Raw genomic sequence first — 19267 nt, 5'->3', positions numbered from 1 at the left:
CCAAATCGCTGGGCCTTCAATCTGATACCAGGCTGGATCCATATGGGATAATTGGTTCCAGGGATATTGAGGTTAAACCGTTTTTTTTCTTAAATGTAATTTCATGACTGTTTATGTTTCATGTGTAAGGGGCATTACGGTGTGCAGCATCATGTGTAAGCGGCATTATGTGTGCAGCATCATGTGTAAGGGACATTGTGTGTGCAGCATCATGTGTAATGGGTACTATGGTGCGCGGCATCATGTGTAATGGGTACTATGGTGCGCGGCATCATGTGTAATGGTACTATGGTGCGCGGCATCATGTGTAATGGGTACTATGGTGTGCGGCATCATGTGTAATGGGTACTATGGTGTGCGGCATCATGTGTAATGGGTACTATGGTGTGCGGCATCATGTGTAATGGGTACTATGGTGTGCGGCATCATGTGTAATGGGTACTATGGTGTGCGGCATCATGTGTAATGGGTACTATGGTGTGCGGCATCATGTGTAATGGGTACTATGGTGTGCAGCATTATGTGTTATGGGTACTATGGTGCGCGGCATCATGTGTAATGGGTACTATGGTGTGCGGCATCATGTGTAATGGGTACTATGGTGTGCGGCATCATGTGTAATGGGTACTATGGTGTGCAGCATCATGTGTAATGGGTACTATGGTGCGCGGCATCATGTGTAATGGGTACTATGGTGTGAGGCATCATGTGTAATGGGTACTATGTTGTGCGGCATCCTGTGTAATGGGTACTATGGTGTGCGGCATCATGTGTAATGGGTACTATGGTGCCATCAAGCAAGAACCCCCTAGCAATGAGCACGTAGGTAAGCAGTACTTATGTGGCAAATATGTAATGGGCATTACAGTTTGTTATATAGTATGTAATGGGCATCATGATGTGTGGCACAATGTGTAATGGGCATTATGGTACGTGGCCTTATGTGTAATTGGCATTACGGCATGTGGCTTTATGTGTAATGGGTATTACGGAGTTTGCTAAAATGTGTAATGGGCATTACTGTGTATGGTCTAAAGTGTAATACCACACCCCTTTTTGTGATGCCACGCCTCCTTCTCACGAGGCCACACCCCTTTGTGCAGTGCGGCTACGCCGCGCAAAGGTCCCCCTACTATTGTGTCTAGATCTGGGACCACCCATTACCATAATTCTAGATTCGCCTATGCCAGAAGCCTCAAAAGTTTCTTACCCCAAGCTGTCCACCTGATGAACAAATGACTGGATGGCCCGAATTAACCTCACTGCAAAACAATTTGCACTGTGTTCCATGTGATATATCTAGTTTCTATGTTATATACGTCCCCTTTCTTGTTACCTACCAGGCTGTTTAATTGTAAACCGGAAACAAATTCCTAGTAAACGCAAGTATACCTGTCCAATAAAGTTGACTATGATTCTGATTAGAGTTTTAACAGTGTCTTGTGTAAGGTATAGTCATATTTTGGATTGATTTTTAGATGCAGAGACAGATTGAAACTGCCCCTTGTTTCCCACATTCAGAGTCAAGGATGAAACATAGGCAGTGAGTTTGTGGGGTAAGATCGATCGTTGTGTTCTCAACAGTGATAGAAATATAAGGTTGGTAACTACTATTGGTTGGTGGGAATATAATTAATTCTGTTTTTTTAAATATTAAGTTTGAGGTGGTCTTTCCCAATGGACCGTCTCTCATTCTCCCATGTGAATGCGGTGTGAACGGGTTAAATGGGTCGAGCGACCCGATTCCCATTCACACTATGGAAAAGGCAGCACTTGGAGCAGTGCCAGCTCTATGCGATGCCTCCAACACCTGCCCCCAATGACACGCCCACTCTCTGTTGCGCCCCCGAATGATGTCAGCGAACCGGCATTATTGCCAGTTCACTGTGGGGATGTGAACATCAAAAAATTAAGGTTCGCGCCGGTACTGACCTGTTTCACAGTCCCGGTGCAAACCTTCATTTTGCGATGTGAAAGCAGCATTAGATGTAACATTGAGGCTATTGACACCACCAATCTATCCTCCTTCTTTGACTTACTTCTCTCTCCTATTCTCTATCAAGCCCTGAACAAGCCACTTTCTTTCCTTTCAAATGGAGCCACTACCACCATATAATGCATCCCATCTGCTCTTAGGCCCTTATTCTGGTTGGTGCGGATATGTCTGCGTGCGTTCGTTCCGCCGATGTTTTGTGTCTGCGCATGTGCAGAGGCATATCTGCGCATGTGCGAAAGGGACATACGTCCAAATTCCGCATGAATTGTTTACACTACGAACAGGGGGAGGAGAGGGGCGTGAATGGCTGTTTGGCCTCATTAACATATGCATACGCCCCACGTTTCATGGGCGTTCCCATGAAAACCCTGGGCGTACGTATGGTAATGCGGCCGTGACGCACGTGTAGGGGGCGGACATATGACATTGCCGGATGTCAGCTGCCCGCCCAGATCCCTGCTTTTGCACGGAGAAATACCCGAGTGGTCTGAGCTCGCAGGAGCTGCCTGACCGCTCGGTCCTGCATTCGATGGTATGCGACCATCGAATGATGGGGGAGGTTCCCAGAGATGGAGGAGGTGTATAAATGAGATATCCACTCGTGCTCCGTGCGGTCAGCAGCTTACCGCATTCGGACGGAGTGAGCGATCCGTACGGAAGGCGGGGTTTAGGACGCACGGTCCTGGCCGCATATTCGGCTCCGGCCGCACAGACCAGAATAAGGCCCTTAGTTCTGTCTCTCCACAGACCACTATTCACCCTCGCAGACCAACACCTCGACCTTGGCACACCAAATATCTGCTCATGTACTGCTGAGCGACAGTGGAGGAAATCAAGCTCTAAAGCAGACTTCCTCCATGTTTAACTTATGCTTTCATCCTTCAGTGCTGTCTTTTCCCTTGCTAATCATTCATTATTCCAGGACCTCACCTCCCTTCCTCTGCTCTTGACTTTGCTATTTATTTCATATACAAAATTGACTCCAATACGTCAGGACATCACATCCCAGCAGACCATCAGCAACCAATCACCTCCTCTCCCTTACCATCCCTCTTACCAACTCTGACATGTAACTGGTGAAGTAGTTATGGTCCTTCCTACCACCCCCCCCCCCCCCATCATATCCCATCTCACTTCCTCTGCTAACTATGGGGGTTATTCTAGTCCATTCTTTCTGACAAAATCCTTCTTAGATGGACAAAACCATGTGCACTGCGGGTGGGGCAGATGTAACTTGTGCAGAGAGAATTTGATTTGGGTGGAGTTTTTCTTCAAAGTGAGATCTATATTGAAGTGTAAAATCATGCAGTCAGTATTTTCCCTGCACAGAAACAAAATAACTCACCCAAATCTAATTCTCTCTGCACATGTTACATCTGCCCCCCTGCAGTGCACATGGTTTTGTCCATCTAAGAAGGATTTTGTCAGAAAGAATGAACTAGAATAAACCCCTATATACTTCTGGCGATTCCCATCTGGGCCACCTCCTCAATCTCTCCCTCTGTCCCCAAGCATCCTGTTGTCTCCACTACCCTTAATCCAAACATACTCTGCAACTACTGATCAAACCATCCTCCCCTTTGCCTCCAAATTCCTTGAGCTTATGGTCTACAACTGCCTAACTGCCTTTCTCTCATACTGGGGCAGATGTATGATGTGTCGATATGGGGGAGAAGGGTATCAGCGCACGTTATGTGCACTGATACCGCTTCTCCCCCATGTATGAAGCGGCCGGGATGCGCCCCTGTCCATATCGGCGCTGCTATCAAAATGATAGCAGGCCGAATGTATGAACGGTCAGCATCGCTGACCGTTCCGCACGAAGCCGGGTTTGGCTTCGCCAGCATCAGGCTGGCGAAGCCCTATCTAAACAGCAGGGACAGCGCTGTCCCTGCTGTTAAGTCTGGGCTGCGCTGGGGATCTCGCGTGAACAGCGAGATCCCGCGCATGCCCAGTGCGGCCGGCCGGGGGACAGGAGATAGCGCATCAGTATTAACTGATGCGCTATCTCCAGAAAGGGACATCGCCGGAGGGGGGAGTTAACGCTCCCCCGCTTCGGCAGACAAGATGTTAATACATCTTGTCTATGTCCCTTCCTGCTTCGCCTCGCTATTGAGGCGAAGCAGGAAGTATCATAGCGGCGCGATAAGCGCTGCTATGATACATCTTCCCCACTATTCCCTACAGGACCCATTCCAGTCTGGTTTCCTTCCTCTCAACTCGACTGAAACTGCCCTCACAAAAGTCTGCAACGATCTCCATGCTGCAAAAACTAAGGGCCTTTACTCTCTTTATGCAATTGCTTCACTCCCATGGTCTGTGTGATACTGCCCTCTCTTGCTGCCCTCCTACTTCTGTAACCATTCCTTTTCTGGCACTTCTCATGAATCCACCTCCCCTCAATTCAACTAACTGTAGATGTCCCCCAAGGGTCTGTTCTTTGCCCTCTGCTTTTCTCGCTCTCTAATCTGTCAACCAACTCTTCTGCTATGGACTGCATTCAACTAGCTACTTACTCTGTATACCACTCTGACTATATCATCCACCCAAGCGACTGGACCACTTTGCTCCCTTATTGCTACAAATATCATCTGCTGCTGCCTGAAACATGTGTAATCTAATTCCATTACTTGGTACTTGTGTAGTTTCACGGCGCCCACGCTTTGGGCTTCGCTCGCCCACGCTGCGGGCTCAGTGGCTCGCTACGCTCGCCACACTATTTAAAATCAACTCCATGCCAACATGGATAGTGGAGGTATGAACTATCCATGTTGGCATGGAGTTAAGTTACTTTTTTAACATAGTTTGTGGCGAGTGTAGAACCCGGAAGTAGCACGGCACCATGCTGGCGTCGTGAAACTACACAAGTACCCATTACTTTTACATTGAATTTAACACTGTTTTAGTACGCCATTTACTGTATTTTAATCTCTTATATTTTTTTCCTGTTTCGCTACTGTATGTTATACCTCTACAAACTATATTTGCCCATTCTCTCTACCTGCTGCCTCATGTCCTGACCATCCCTGCCATGCTCACTTCCTGCCACAGGTCTCCTTGCCTGCACCTCATGTCACCTGTCTGTCTCCCCCTCCTTCTAGATTGTCCTTAGAGCAGGGTCCTCTTCCCTCCCGTTCTCACAGCACTCTTCTTGCATTTCAATTACAGCTCTCTTACTCACCTACAATCTATACCTGCATTTCTTCTCATTCATTTCCCTTTATCACAGCTGTATTGTGTACTAAGAACTGTGCTTTAATTGTGTTATGTCTAGTTCTGTGTACCCTGTACTGTTCTAATGTGTTCTATATGTATGGCGCTGCGTACCACTTGTGGCACCTTATAAATAAAAATACAATAATAATATGTGCTGGTACTCATATGCTCTTTTGATTCCCAATATCATCTTTATGCTGAATTATCTGGAATTGTCTAATAGCCTCCCTCTTTGGGTATACTGCATCAGTTTTTTTAAGGCTTATTCAGTCTTTTATGATTCCAAATACATTTGGAGAGAATACTATTAAGTAGGGACAAGTGTGATTAGTAAGTAAACGAGGGGACATTTGTAAGATATATAAAAGTTTTGGGAAGCTAGCGATCTTCATCAGGTTGCAGTATACTAAACAAATAAATGACACCTTGATAAAGCTGGCATTGAGTCCAGTGAAATGCGTTGGTGACTTTTCCAGAACCAGTATTGTTGGACTCACCTGCTGATTCTTCTGAGCACCCAGTCCCTCAAGTTTGGATGTCTTTGGCTGAATCTCACCTGGCACAATTTGGATACAATTTGCTGAGAGGTTGTAGTCCCTTTTAAGTCATCTAATAGAGACTCCCTCATACAGCTCCCAGGATAATACGCCGTGTGGACTCCATCATAAAATCAGGACTGCCGCCATTGTGGACAGTGCAGGTTATATACCGACCCGTTTTTGTTTTTTATAATTAATCTTTATTCCGTTTTTTCATATCACAAACATTAAAAGACATTACAAACAATTTGTACTTTTGCAGTATGTTTTTCCAATATTATAAATATTATTTCTTCACATACATTCTTATACTTACATCCTGCATTCCCCGTTCAGCTGCATTACATTTTTTACAATTTTATATGTTCTTTATCATTGGAGACCCTTTCACTGTACCACCGTCCAAACCATTACTTGTACATATCAACCATATAAGTACTGACAATCTTCCTAAATTTTATTTTGCTTGTGTTGAGGAGTAGATTTATCCATTAGAGGTAATAATTTTATATCAAGTACGTTTTTTTCTGGGTGACCAATTTAGCTAGGACCTTTTTAAATATTTTTGTGCCAGTATTGTGCATCTTATTATGTATATTTACTTGCATACCCTTGTATCAAATGTGCATATCCCCCCTTCCCACCCTCCCCCCTCCCTCTCTCTTGCCTTGTAAATTCTGTGAATTTTGTTTTTAATTCTATTACGTGTGGATTGTTGTTTTTTTTTACGTGGCTCCCACCCAACAAGGACTTTTATACCTTATGTTTTGAACCTTGCTTTATATACATCTCATCTCTACCTTAGTGTGATACTTCTTTTCCGCCTACTTATATATATGTTGCCCTTAAGACATTTTCCCCCTTACTATAATATTCTGTCCGTTGCCACCCGTCCCAAACTTCTAGAAACCTTTTTGTGCTTTTACGTGTATTACTAACAGATTTTTCGTGTTCAAAGGTGAGGTTCACCTGGTTGATCCATGCTCTAACTTCTGGACTGTTATTTGCCATCCAGGTGCGTGCGATCATGACTTTGGCTATTGAACTCAAATATATTGCCAATTGCCTTTGTCCATGCGTCATCTGGTCATTTTGCCAGACCCTTAGAATATAATCTAGAGGTGTAGCATTATGAATAGGAATTCCACTTTTCTCCATTACTACCTCTATTTCTTGCCAGTACCTCTGAATCTGGTCACATTCCCAGATTAAGTGATAGAATCCGCATCCCATCTTTTTACATTTTGGACAATTTTTGGGGGAGTTTGATGAGAATTTATTATTTTTTTCTGGGGTCATGTATGTTCTATGTAGGATGTTAAACTGGATTTGCTGTATTCTCATGGAATTAGTAGCTACTGTAGGGAATTTAAGAGCTATTTGCCATGATTCTATGTCCAGTCCTGGAATTTCTTTTTCCCGTTTTGCCCTAAGGGCTTCCAGGTCATCCCCCTGCGTACTAGCCAAAAGAAATTGATAGCATTTTGATACAGTTTTCTCCTTTCTTAACCTGCTTATGAATGTTTTTATCGGGGTATCTGCAATACAGAACCCTTGCTGTTTATCAAAGTGGGAAAGTACACTCCTTAACTGTAGGTATCTAAAGAACATTTGGTCGGGGAGTTCATATTCTCCCTGCAGCTGAGTAAATGATTTTACTTGATTATTTTCATATATTTGTCCCAACCTTGATATACCATAATGAATCCATATTCTCACCCCTTGATGTTTTTTGATCTTCTCGAAATGTTCGAGTGAGAACAGATATGTTTCTGGGTCTATAGTTACTGTACCCATGATCTTACTTGCCCACTGCCATATTTTCTTGGCCTGCGTAACAATTGGGGGATAGGATTTGGGTTTGGATTTGAGCAATAGGACCTGTAGTGGCCTGTATCCAGGTGCCACACATTCTACTAATTTCTTCAACTCTGGGGGACATTCTTGTGTGTTTAACCATTCTTTCAATTGCGCCATTTGTGCTGCAAAATAATAGAGCCTAAAATTTGGCAACGCCATTCCCCCCTTTCTCCTTAATCTGGTCATTCTTACCCTGGGTTTCTTGTTTCTCCAGACAAATGATGAAATGATACCATGGATCTTTTTTAAATATCGCTTCTCCGATATAGCTAGGTGCATGTTGCAATGTATATAGAATTTTTGGGAGGATGACCATTTTGACCAGATTTACCCGCCCCAAAACAGTAAGAGGTGGTTTTACCCAGTTTTTACATTTAATTTTAATTTCCTTAATTATAGGGTCCAGATTACTCCCAATATACCTCCCTGGGTCCTCGGTGACATTTATACCCAGGTATTTGAACTGTTGTACCCTGGGCGGATAATGGGAAGGGAGGTTTGGCATATTAGGTTCGGCTTTGGTGATAAGCAAATGTGATTTATTTAGGTTTGTTGTTAACCCGGAGTATTTCCCATAACTCTGTATCGTTTCAAGCACCCCGTCAAGATCTTTACTATATTCTGCGAGTCCGACCAGTAGGTCGTCAGCATATAGGGAGATAATATTCTGGGCCCCTGGGCCCCCTCGAGCTTCTAGGAAGGCTCTTAATTTACAGGCAAGGGGCTCAATTGCCAATACAAATAATTGTGGCGACAATGGGCACCCTTGCCTGGTACCTCGAGAGAGGCTGAATGGTTCTGAAACATATCCATTGATGAGTACCCTTGCGGTAGGCGATTGATAGAGTAAAAACACTCTTTCAATGAACCTAGGTCCAAAGCCAAAGGTGCTTAACACCTGCCGCAAGAAAGGCCACTCTATAGAATCAAACGCCTTATTGGCATCAAATGAGGCGATCCCCACACTCTTATCCATAACCCCAGCCCATTGCATATACGAAAACACTTTACAAAGGTTGATAGTCATAGGTGTGCGCACAAAGAGTGTTAGGGGTGCACAGGCACCCCCTAATGCTGTGCTCGCCCTTATAAACACCTCCCTGCCGCTATCAACCACCAATACCGTTTACCAAAGACTTTTGCTTTTTAGAACTGTATTCTATTAAAAGAAGAGCCCATCATTCAATATGTGTGTTTTTTGCATTGTTAATTGTACTACACCATTGTCATATCACTACGTGTCATCCATATATGTTTTTGACTTTATTTGCATGAACTGTTACAGAGAATAATAAGAAGATTAAAAACGGACTGAAATAGGCCGGAGATTATGTTGTGGCTGAGAGACTTTTATATTGTAGTGAGTGGCAATAGATGATGGTAGACATGCCTTGTGGTGTTAGACGCACCCAATGGGTGTTGTTAGACATGCACAATAGGTGGTGCACCTCCTAATAAAATGTGCTGTGCACGCCTATGTTGATAGTCGTCGACTTCCCCGCAATAAAACCGGTTTGGTCCGAGTGTACTACTTCATGTATTACTTTACTCAATCTGTTTGCTATAATTTTAGCGTATATCTTAGCATCCGCCGGTATCAAGGAAATTGGCCGGAATGAATCCATGCTCAGGGGGTCTTTTCCTGTTTTTGGGATGACGTTAATAACCGCCTCAGTCATCGAGTGGGACAGTCAACCTTCTCCTTCCATCCCCTCGAATGACCGGAGCAGATATTTAGCCATGTTATTCCCAAAGAATCTAAATACTTCTCCTGGTAATCCGTCAATCCCTGGGGCTTTGCCCTGTGGCATTGTCCTTAAGGCCTCTTCCACCTCCTCTAAACTAAAGGGTTCTTCCAAACTTATTTTACTCTCCTCTGCTAGGATTGGCATTTGGGGCTGTTCCAAATAGTTTTTAAGAGCCTCCCCCTCCAAGAGCCTCCCCCTCCAAGGTCAATCTAGATCTATATACCTCCTTAAAGTGGCTCACGAATACTTTAGCAATTTCGGGGCTGGTGGTTACGATCTGACCGCTATCTGTGAGGATTCTAGTTATAATACCTGAGGGTGCATCTGCCTTAGCAACATATGCCAGAAATTTACCTGCTTTATCACAGTTCAGATAGAATTGGTGGGAGCTTTTTAGGATTCGGGAATTAGCCATTATCTAAAGGTGTTCAAGCCATTTTTTTTGGGCTTCCAACCATACCCCTTTAGAGGTCTCGTTTTTATCCGTCATATATCGTTGTTCAGATCCCCTCATTTCTGATTCTAATATGTTCGCTATTTCCCAACATTGTCTCTTTTCCCCCGCTATTTCCTTCATAAGGATGCCTCTAAGAAAGGCTTTAAATGTCTCCCAAACCACTGTGTTTTTGGCCGAGGCCATGTTATGGGTAAAGTAGTCATCTATCTCCTCCCCCATTGCCTCCCCTCTTCTAAACTTCTTTAACCAGCTTGGATGAAAGCGCCAGTAAGTAAAGCCCCTATCAAGATTTAAATCTATCTGCATTGTTACTGGCGAATGATCGGAAATGCCACGTGCTGCATGTTCTATCTTTACAACCTGATTTGTTAATTTATCTGAAGTGAGTATCATATCTATCCTAGAGAAGGAGTTATATGAGGCCGAGTAGCATGTAAACTGCTGGACGTTAGGATGTCTCTCTCTCCAAATATCCCGCCATCCCAACTGTTTAACAAACACAGCAAGACCATTATTATTTGTGACTTTACTTGGTTTCATCTGTAGTCTATCTATTTTGGGACCAATCGTTGCATTATAGTCACCCAAACAGATTACATGTGCCTCTTGCCTTTCTGCCACAAATTCAGCAACCTTCCTGAGTACATCATAAGAAAATGGCGGGGGTATGTATATTGCCATTATACAGAATCTACATCCTGCAATATAGCCGTCCAAAAAAACAAATCTCCCCTGCGGATCTATTTTGTTCGTAATACATTCAAAACCAGTACCTTTTTTTATTAGCACCGACACCCCTCTAGAGGATGGAGAAAACTGGGAGTGATATGCTTTTTCAATCCAGGGTCTCTTTATCGTAGCAGTCTTATCCCCAAATAAATGGGTCTCTTGCAGGCATATAATGTCCGCACCCATCTCTCTGCATTGCTTTAGCACCAGTGCCCTCTTGATTTTTTCGTTTACCCCTCTTACATTCCATGTCAATACATTAATCATTCCCAGTTTTTTCCTTTTATCTCCACCTTGGTGCCCCAGTGATAGGTCTCCAATTTCCCTATACAGTCTGAACAGGATCTGCAGGACTTACATACAACACACATCACATAACATAAAACACAAACATTTACCCCTCCCCCCTCCCCCTCCCTGTATAACCTATCCCGTTAGGATATACTGACCCGTTTTGGGTCAATTTACTCATTCCTACAATGTGGAAAATTTCTGATGCTGTTTTTTAACTTTAACACTTTTTTACTTTATTTATTTCATTATTTGTATTTATTGGTCCATATAATATTTCTTATTAAAATGTATATTTTAAGCATAATTGATTCACCCATTCTTATCATTTTTCCAATTACTAAACAAATAAGAACTGAGCTGCGTTTGGATTTTCCATATGTCCAGAGTAATATTGTACACATACAGGTTGCAGGGGAGTGATGGGCTGGCAATCTATTAGAAGTAGTGGCTCCATTTGAAAGGAAAGGGCTCAGTCTAACCCGAACTCACCTGCCCGTAAGGCTTGAGAGCTTACGATCATAATCTCTACCACACATACACGCGCACACATATTCAATCCAGTGTTTATATTTGCTGGAAGCCAATTCTCCTACGAGAATATTTTTGGGTTATTGAAAAGCCCTAGAAATCTCTTATCAAACTACATTAACAACTTCTGTGTTTAATGAAAACTGCAGCCATGCAAGATCCAGGTTCTATAAATACAGATACACAGAATGGTGCTAATCTTGGTGATATAACAGTCCTCAGATTAGGAGCAGGTGCTTATTCAGCAGGAATGTAAGTCTGCCACCTGTTCAAGACCTGCCTGTCATCCAAATTCACAACTCAGTGATCTTGAAATAATCTGGATATTATATTAGTTTCAGAGTCCCAGTGTATATGGAATAATTATCACATATACAAAGGTGTGTGTATGTGTTTTTAGTACTTTTAAAATAACCTGGTTTACCAGATGTCTTCCTTAAATGAAACAATTTACATAACAGTCTGTGTCTGTGTGTGTGTGGTTATTTTGGCAAAGTTGCAGTGAGTTGGTTTCACCACTTGCTGCCCATTGCTCTTGGGCTGTTATGTCCTCTGGTCAAGTGATAGTTATGTTAAGACACCTAATACAGAGAATGGACACAGTTCATACAGCGGCTGCATCTCTGGACATGTGCAGGGTCCTGCGCATGACGTCCCACTATCAGAGATGTACATAACCAATCTGGTTTATGTACATTTATGAATCAGGCCCATAGTTCCAATAGGTTAAAAATAAGACAACACATGTTCCTAATATTAAACAAGATAACATGAACATTAATAATGGATATTAAAACAGGCATAAATAATCACTCTATGACTGTTGAAGGTAGTTTTTCACTAGTCTCCTTGTGCCTTTTTAAGTATCCTTTATTAACCCCTTACCGACGCAGCCTGTTTTTGCCTTCCTGACAGAGCCCTTTTTTTCAAATCTGACATGTATCACTTAAGTGGGGATAACTTTTTTTTGCTTTTACTTATCCCAGTGATTTTGAGATTGTTTTCTCGTGACACATTGTACTTCAAGTTAGTGGTAAATTTTGGTCGATACAGTCTGTGTTTTTTTGTGAAAAATACCAAAATGTCGTAAAAAAATTGAAAATTTTGCAATTTGCTAAATGTTAAATTTTCTGCTTGTGAGACAAATAATCATACCACTCAAAATAGTTAATAACTAACATAGACCATATGTATACTTTATGTTTCCATCATTATTTCAACCTCCTTTTAATTTTTTTGGACACTAGGAGGCTTAAAATATGAATAGCAAATTCTCAAATTTTCAAGAAAATTTCAAACACTGATTTTTTTAGGGACCAGTTCAGTTCTGATGTGACTTTGAGGGACTTGTATGTGAGACACCCCCATAAATGATGCCATTTCAAAAACTGCACCCCTCACAGTATTCAAAACAGCATTTTGGAAGTTTGTTAACCCTTTAGGTGTTTCACAGGAATTAAAACAAAGTGTAGGTGAAATTTCAAAATTTCATTTTTTTTGCAGATTTTCAATTTTAATACATTTTTCTAAGGAACACAGTAGATTTTACTAGAGAAATGTGACTAAAAATTGATTCCCCCAATTCTTTTGTTTTCATAAATATCCTATATGTGGCCCTAGTGTGCATGTTGACCAAACCACAGGCTTCATAATAGAAGGAGCACCTACTTGATTTTGGAGCCTCCTTTTTATGAGATTATTTTTTAGGCACCATGTAGGTTTCTAGGCACCATAAGATGCTAAAAGTTAGGAACCCCCCCACAAGTGACCCCATTTTGCAAACTACACCCCTCAGGGAATTCATCTAGGGGTATAGTGTACATTTCAAACCCCCAGGGGTTTCACCAATTTTGGTACAACTGGGCTGTGAAAATGAAAAATTACATTTTTTACACAAAAATGCAGTTCTGGCTCAAAATTTGTCATTTTCACAAGGAATGAAGGAGACAAAGCACCCCAAAATCTGTGCCCCAATTTCTCCCGAGTACGGCAATGCCTCATATGTGACCAAAAAATACCATTTGGGTGCATGGCAGGACTCAGAAGGGAAGGAGTGATATTTGGATTTTGCAGCACACATTCTGGTGGAATGAATGGTGGGTGCTATGTCGCATTAGCAAGACCCCCGAAGCACCAATACAGTGGAACCCCCCCACAAGTGACCCCATTTTGCAAAATAAACCCCTCAGGGAATTCATCTAGGGGTATAGTGTACATTTCAAACCCCCAGGGGTTTCACCAATTTTGGTACAACTGGGCTGTGAAAATGAAAAATTACATTTTTTTACACAAAAATGCAGTTCTGGTTCAAAATGTTTCATTTTCACAAGGAATGAAGGAGACAAAGCACCCCAAAATCTGTGCCCCAATTTCTCCCGAGTACGGCAATGCCTCATATGTGACCAAAAAATACCATTTGGGTGCATGGCAGGACTCAGAAGGGAAGGAGTGATATTTGGATTTTGCAGCACAGATTCTGGTGGAATGAATGGTGGGTGCTATGTCGCATTAGCAAGACCCCCGAAGCACCAATACAGTGGTACCCCCCCACAAGTGACCCCATTTTGCAAACTACACCCCTCAGGGAATTCATCTAGGGGTATAGTGTACATTTCAAACCCCCAGGGGTTTCACCAATTTTGGTACAACTGGGCTGTGAAAATAAAAAATTACATTTTTTTACACAAAAATGCAGTTCTGGCTCAAAATTTTTAATTTTCACAAGGAATGAAGGAGACAAAGCACCCCAAAATCTGTGCCCCAATTTCTCCCGAGTACGGCAATGCCTCATATGTGACCAAAAAATGGCAGGACTCAGAAGGGAAGGAGTGATATTTGGATTTTGCAGCACAGATTCTGGTGGAATGAATGGTGGGTGCTATGTCGCATTAGCAAGACCCCCGAAGCACCAATACAGTGGAACCCCCCCACAAGTGACCCCATTTTGCAAACTACACCCCTCAGGGAATTCATCTAGGGGTATAGTGTACATTTCAAACCCCCAGGGGTTTCACCAATTTTGGTACAACTGGGCTGTGAAAATGAAAAATTACATTTTTTTACACAAAAATGCAGTTCTGGCTCAAAATTTTTCATTTTCACAAGGAATGAAGGAGACAAAGCACCCCAAAATCTGTGTCCCAATTTCTCCCGAGTACGGCAATGCCTCATATGTGACCAAAAAATACCATTTGGGTGCATGGCAGGACTCAGAAGGGAAGGAGTGATATTTGAATTTTGCAGCACACATTCTGGTGGAATGAATGGTGGGTGCTATGTCGCATTAGCAAGACCCCCGAAGCACGGTGAAATGATGAACCTAATAATCCATAGATGTGTGGTATATTTTAAAGCACTCCTTCATACATAGGCCGGGTTTGTCGGGGCAAGTTTCACAGTGGAAAATAGTTTGCTTTCGTATTCCCTTTTTATAGCAAACTTTGCACCTTTTTTGTGTCCTGCCCTTTTTTCCAGTGGAGGGGATTTCGTTAGGAAAATGCTGCCCTGATACAATACGGGGGCCAGTACTAGAAGTACTGGGGCCCTCTGCCTGCTGGTTCCCAAATATTAGGCCCTTTATGACTTCCTCTTGAAAGTGCATAAATGTCCCCGTCTGGCTGGTAGAACGGAATAGTACGTAAGCGTTATACAGTGCCATCTGGATGATATACACGGCCAGCTTCTTATACCATATTTTTGTTTTCCGCAGGGCACTGTACGGCTTCAGTACCTGATCTGAAAGATCCACTCCGCCCATGTACTTATTGTAATCTAGGATACAAATAGGTTTTGAGGTGTGGGTACTGGTACCTCGTACAGGGACGGAGGTGGTACTGTCTCCGTGAATTGTTGTCAGTATAAGGACATCCCTCTTGTCCTTATATTTGACCAACAACATGTTTTCGGTGCATATTCCCCTGTTTCACCCTTTCTCAGTAATTGGGCAACGTGCGTTTTTGGGAGGCCTCTTTGGTTCTTGCGCACAGTACCGCAAGCTGCTGTACCTCTTGAACCAAGGGCCTTAAACAGGGGGATGCTGGTGTAAAAGTTATCCACATAGAGGTGATAACCTTTATCCAGGAAGGGGTGCACTAAATCCCAGACAATCTTTCCACTAACACCTACGAGGGAGGGGGGCATTCTGGCGGTTCAATTCTTGTGTCCTTCCCTTCATATACCCTAAACCTGTGGGTGTGCCCTGAGGTACTTTCGCACAGCTTATACATTTTTATGCCATACCTTGCCCTCTTATTGGGAAGGTACTGGCGGAATTTAACCCTTCCTTTAAAATGTATAAGTGACTCGTCTACACAAATGAATTTTTGGGGGATGTACATCTCAGCAAATTTGGCGCTGAAATGATCAATGACCGGCCTGACTTTGAATAGCCGGTCAAAGGTGGGATCATCTCTGGGTGGGCACTGTGCATTATCGTTGTAATGCAAAAATTTAAGGATCGTCTCAAAACGAGTCCGGGTCATGGCCATACGATGAAGTGGGGTGCTGTACAGAACATCTGTACTCCAATATTGCCTAATTTCTGGCTTTTTAACTATGCCCATATGTAACACCAGACCCCAAAACGTCATCATCTCTACTGCATCTACAGGGGTCCACCTAGCAAATGATGACGTGGGGTTTTGGGCAATAAATTGCTGGGCATATAAATTACTTTGGTCCACCATTAAATTTATAAAATCATCAGAGAAAAAGACTTTGAAAAAGTCAATTTCTTTGAGGCCTGTACTATCAAATAGGATTCCTTGGTTGGCCAAAAACTCAGGAACCTGGGGCTCAAAATTGTCTGGTGGTGGGGTCCATACGAGATCAATCATTGGGGGGGGGGTCTCAGCTGCTCTACGGGGGCGTCTTTGAGGGGGTCCCTCATCACTAGAGGAGGAAGAGGAGCTTAAGACAAATGCCAATTCATCGCTTACTTCACTGGCTGTGTCAGTGTCAGAGGCAAGAAAGGCATATGCCTCCTCCGATGAAAACAGTCTTTGCGATGATTGGGACATTTTTATTATTTTTAAGTGTAGTGTTTCAACACGTGTATAGTGTAGGGGGGGGTACAAACTTTATTTCAACACGGGGGGTATGTAGTGTGTATGTAGTGCTTTAACAGGTGTAAGGAAAAAAAAAAGCTCCTGCGCCAAAAATTGAGCACAGATGTTGGTCAGTAACGTCCGTCACTGATCAGCGCTCAGCGGGCACAGGACACCCACAAAAGCACCGTGGGTGTAAAAACAATTAAAAAAAAAACCCCACAGCACTCTCCAAAAAAAAAAAATGAAAAATAACTGCTGAGTCAAAGGCAACAGAAATTTGATAAAAAAAAAAATGAGTTCAACCCTGTGCCAAAAATGCTGATCAGTGATGTACGTCACTGATCAGCGCTCAGCGGCCACAGGACACCCACAAAAGCACCGTGGGTGTAAAAACAATTTAAAAAAAAAAAACCACAGCACTCTCCAAAAAAAAAAAACTGGTGATCAGTGATGCAACACTGATTAGCAGTGAGGGGCAGCAGGCACACAACTGTGGGTGCAACCTGACAGGGTATATATATAAAAAAAATAACCCTGCACCCCAAAAAAGGTGCTGATCAGTTAGTTTATACTGATCAGCACAAAAGGGGGGCAGCAGATACAAAATTATAGCACACAATATATATATCTCTGACACAATGACGCTGCAGCAGCAGCACAAGCAGACAGGAAGCAAGAGCAACCAGGAAGCACCAATAGCTGGCAGCACGGATGCCACCAACGCTGATCAGGTCAGTATAGGGCACAGATGGGCACGGAGACCGCTCTGCACGCTGTTCCTGACCGGAATGGCGGCTGCAGGGCTGTCTCCGTTACCTCATTTGAGGTGTATTGGCGGTGATTGGTCCGTCGGTCCGACGGACCAATCACAGCCTTTGGGGGCAGGTGGGGTGACCACCAGTGACACCCTTACACCCGGTGGTGATTGGTGCTGTACTTAACAGCACCAATCACCACCGATCCCTGTGTTACCGAGCGACGTTATTCGCCGGTACACAGAAAACGCTGTAATTGGCTGTTCACATTGAACAGCCAATCACAGCGATCGCCGATGGGCGGGGGCATCGCTGCCCCCCCTGGGCAATGAGGGAAGATGTCTGCTGTCAGGGACAGCAGACATCGTCCCTCTGTCACCGCGTCTATAGACGCGGTGACAGTTAAATGGCATGACGTACATTTATGCCATGTGTCGGGAAGTACATCCCGACCATGACGTAAATGTACGTCAAATGTCGGGAAGGGGTTAATGTTCATGTATCTTGTTTACTATTACAAACATGTGTTGTCTTATTATTAACATAATCTTTATGCCCTTTTGACATGATCAAAAATGTTGGTATTAGTCAGAGGGGGTACTGATTCTTGACTGATGTCATTGAGTCAATATAGCAGACACATCCAGTGGCATAACTACCTATTTTGCGCCCCCCCCCCCCGCTAAATTTTTGGCGCCCCCACTCCCCCTCCCTCGGCTTCCCCCCCCATGCCTGTACCTGCCTGCCCGCATCTGCGGTCACGGTCCCGTCTCTCCCGGCGCGCCGGCTCCTGCTATAATGAAAAGTGACTTAGAAAATGGCTGCCCCCATACTGCAGACAGAAAACGGTCTGCAGTATGGGGGCAGCCATTTTCTAAGTGTCCGTTTTTATTATAGCAGCAGGAGCCAACGCTGGGAGAGACGGGACCGTGACGGCACGGCAGCAGGTACCGGCAGAGACAGCACAGCAGCGGGTAACTATAGCCCCGCAGACCCTTGGCGCCCAAACTTTCTCTGCGCCTCCCCGCCACCGCGGGGGCTGCGGAGCTATAGTTACGCCACTGGACACATCTTCTGTGAGCTCCTGCAGCCTGACTTCTAATACCCCTTTTACATAGTAAAGCCGGGTCGTCCTGGGGATTTTGTATACAGGTTTATCCCAAGTGCAACACAGCTGAGACCCCTTTCAAACTGCAAAAGAAAAGAAAAATAATTCCTACAAGGGGCACTCTTGGCTGACTGACTTTTGCTTATTCAGCATCCTTGTCATTAAATTGTTTAATATAGTGTCCCAAGAAAATTGTTAAAACTTAACCTTTATTTGGTATAATATTAAGAACTGCGAAATATTAAAATTATTTTTGTGAAAAAGGTCATTAAAGTGAAAATAAAATTAAAATAGAGCTGTCCGTTTTTAATGTGTATGTTATTGTGGTCCAATGACTGGTAACCTGTGTGATTGCACTGCCTGAGGATTGTGTATGTGTGATTAATATATCACCTCACTGATGTACTGTGGCACTTGCATATCTATGAGACTTCTCTGGAGAATGATACTGTGTTATTATGTTGCAGTTCCCATCTGCACCGGTCTCATTTAAATGCATCAAAAAGAGCCTAGTTAATCCACAATATCCTGTTAAATGGGTATTGTCCACAAATTTGTGGTAGAATTAAATAGATGAGGTGATTGGGAGAAGTTACTCCCTGGGATGGAAAGGGTTATCAAATTATTTCTATCTTGTCCTGTCGAATGGTTGCTTAATGTACTTGGTGCATGATGGAGTCCAATTATGGTTTTATGCTATAAATAACACAGTATCATTCTCCAGAGAAGTCTCATAGATATGCAAGTGCCACAGTACATCAGTGAGGTGATATATTAATCACACATACACAATCCTCAGGCAGTGCAATCACACAGGTTATCAGTCATTGGACCACAATAACATACACATTAAAAACGGACAGCTCTATTTTAATTTTATTTTCACTTTAATGCACTTTTTCACAAAAATTATTTTAATATTTCGCAGTTCTTAATATTATACCAAATAAAGGTTAAGTTTTAACAATTTTCTTGGGACACTATATTAA

This window comes from Crinia signifera, chromosome 11 (genome assembly GCF_055691185.1).
Source record: "Crinia signifera chromosome 11, ASM5569118v1, whole genome shotgun sequence".
In the NCBI taxonomy this organism is placed as follows: domain Eukaryota; kingdom Metazoa; phylum Chordata; class Amphibia; order Anura; family Myobatrachidae; genus Crinia; species Crinia signifera.
Note: the sequence above shows the minus strand (reverse complement) of the source record.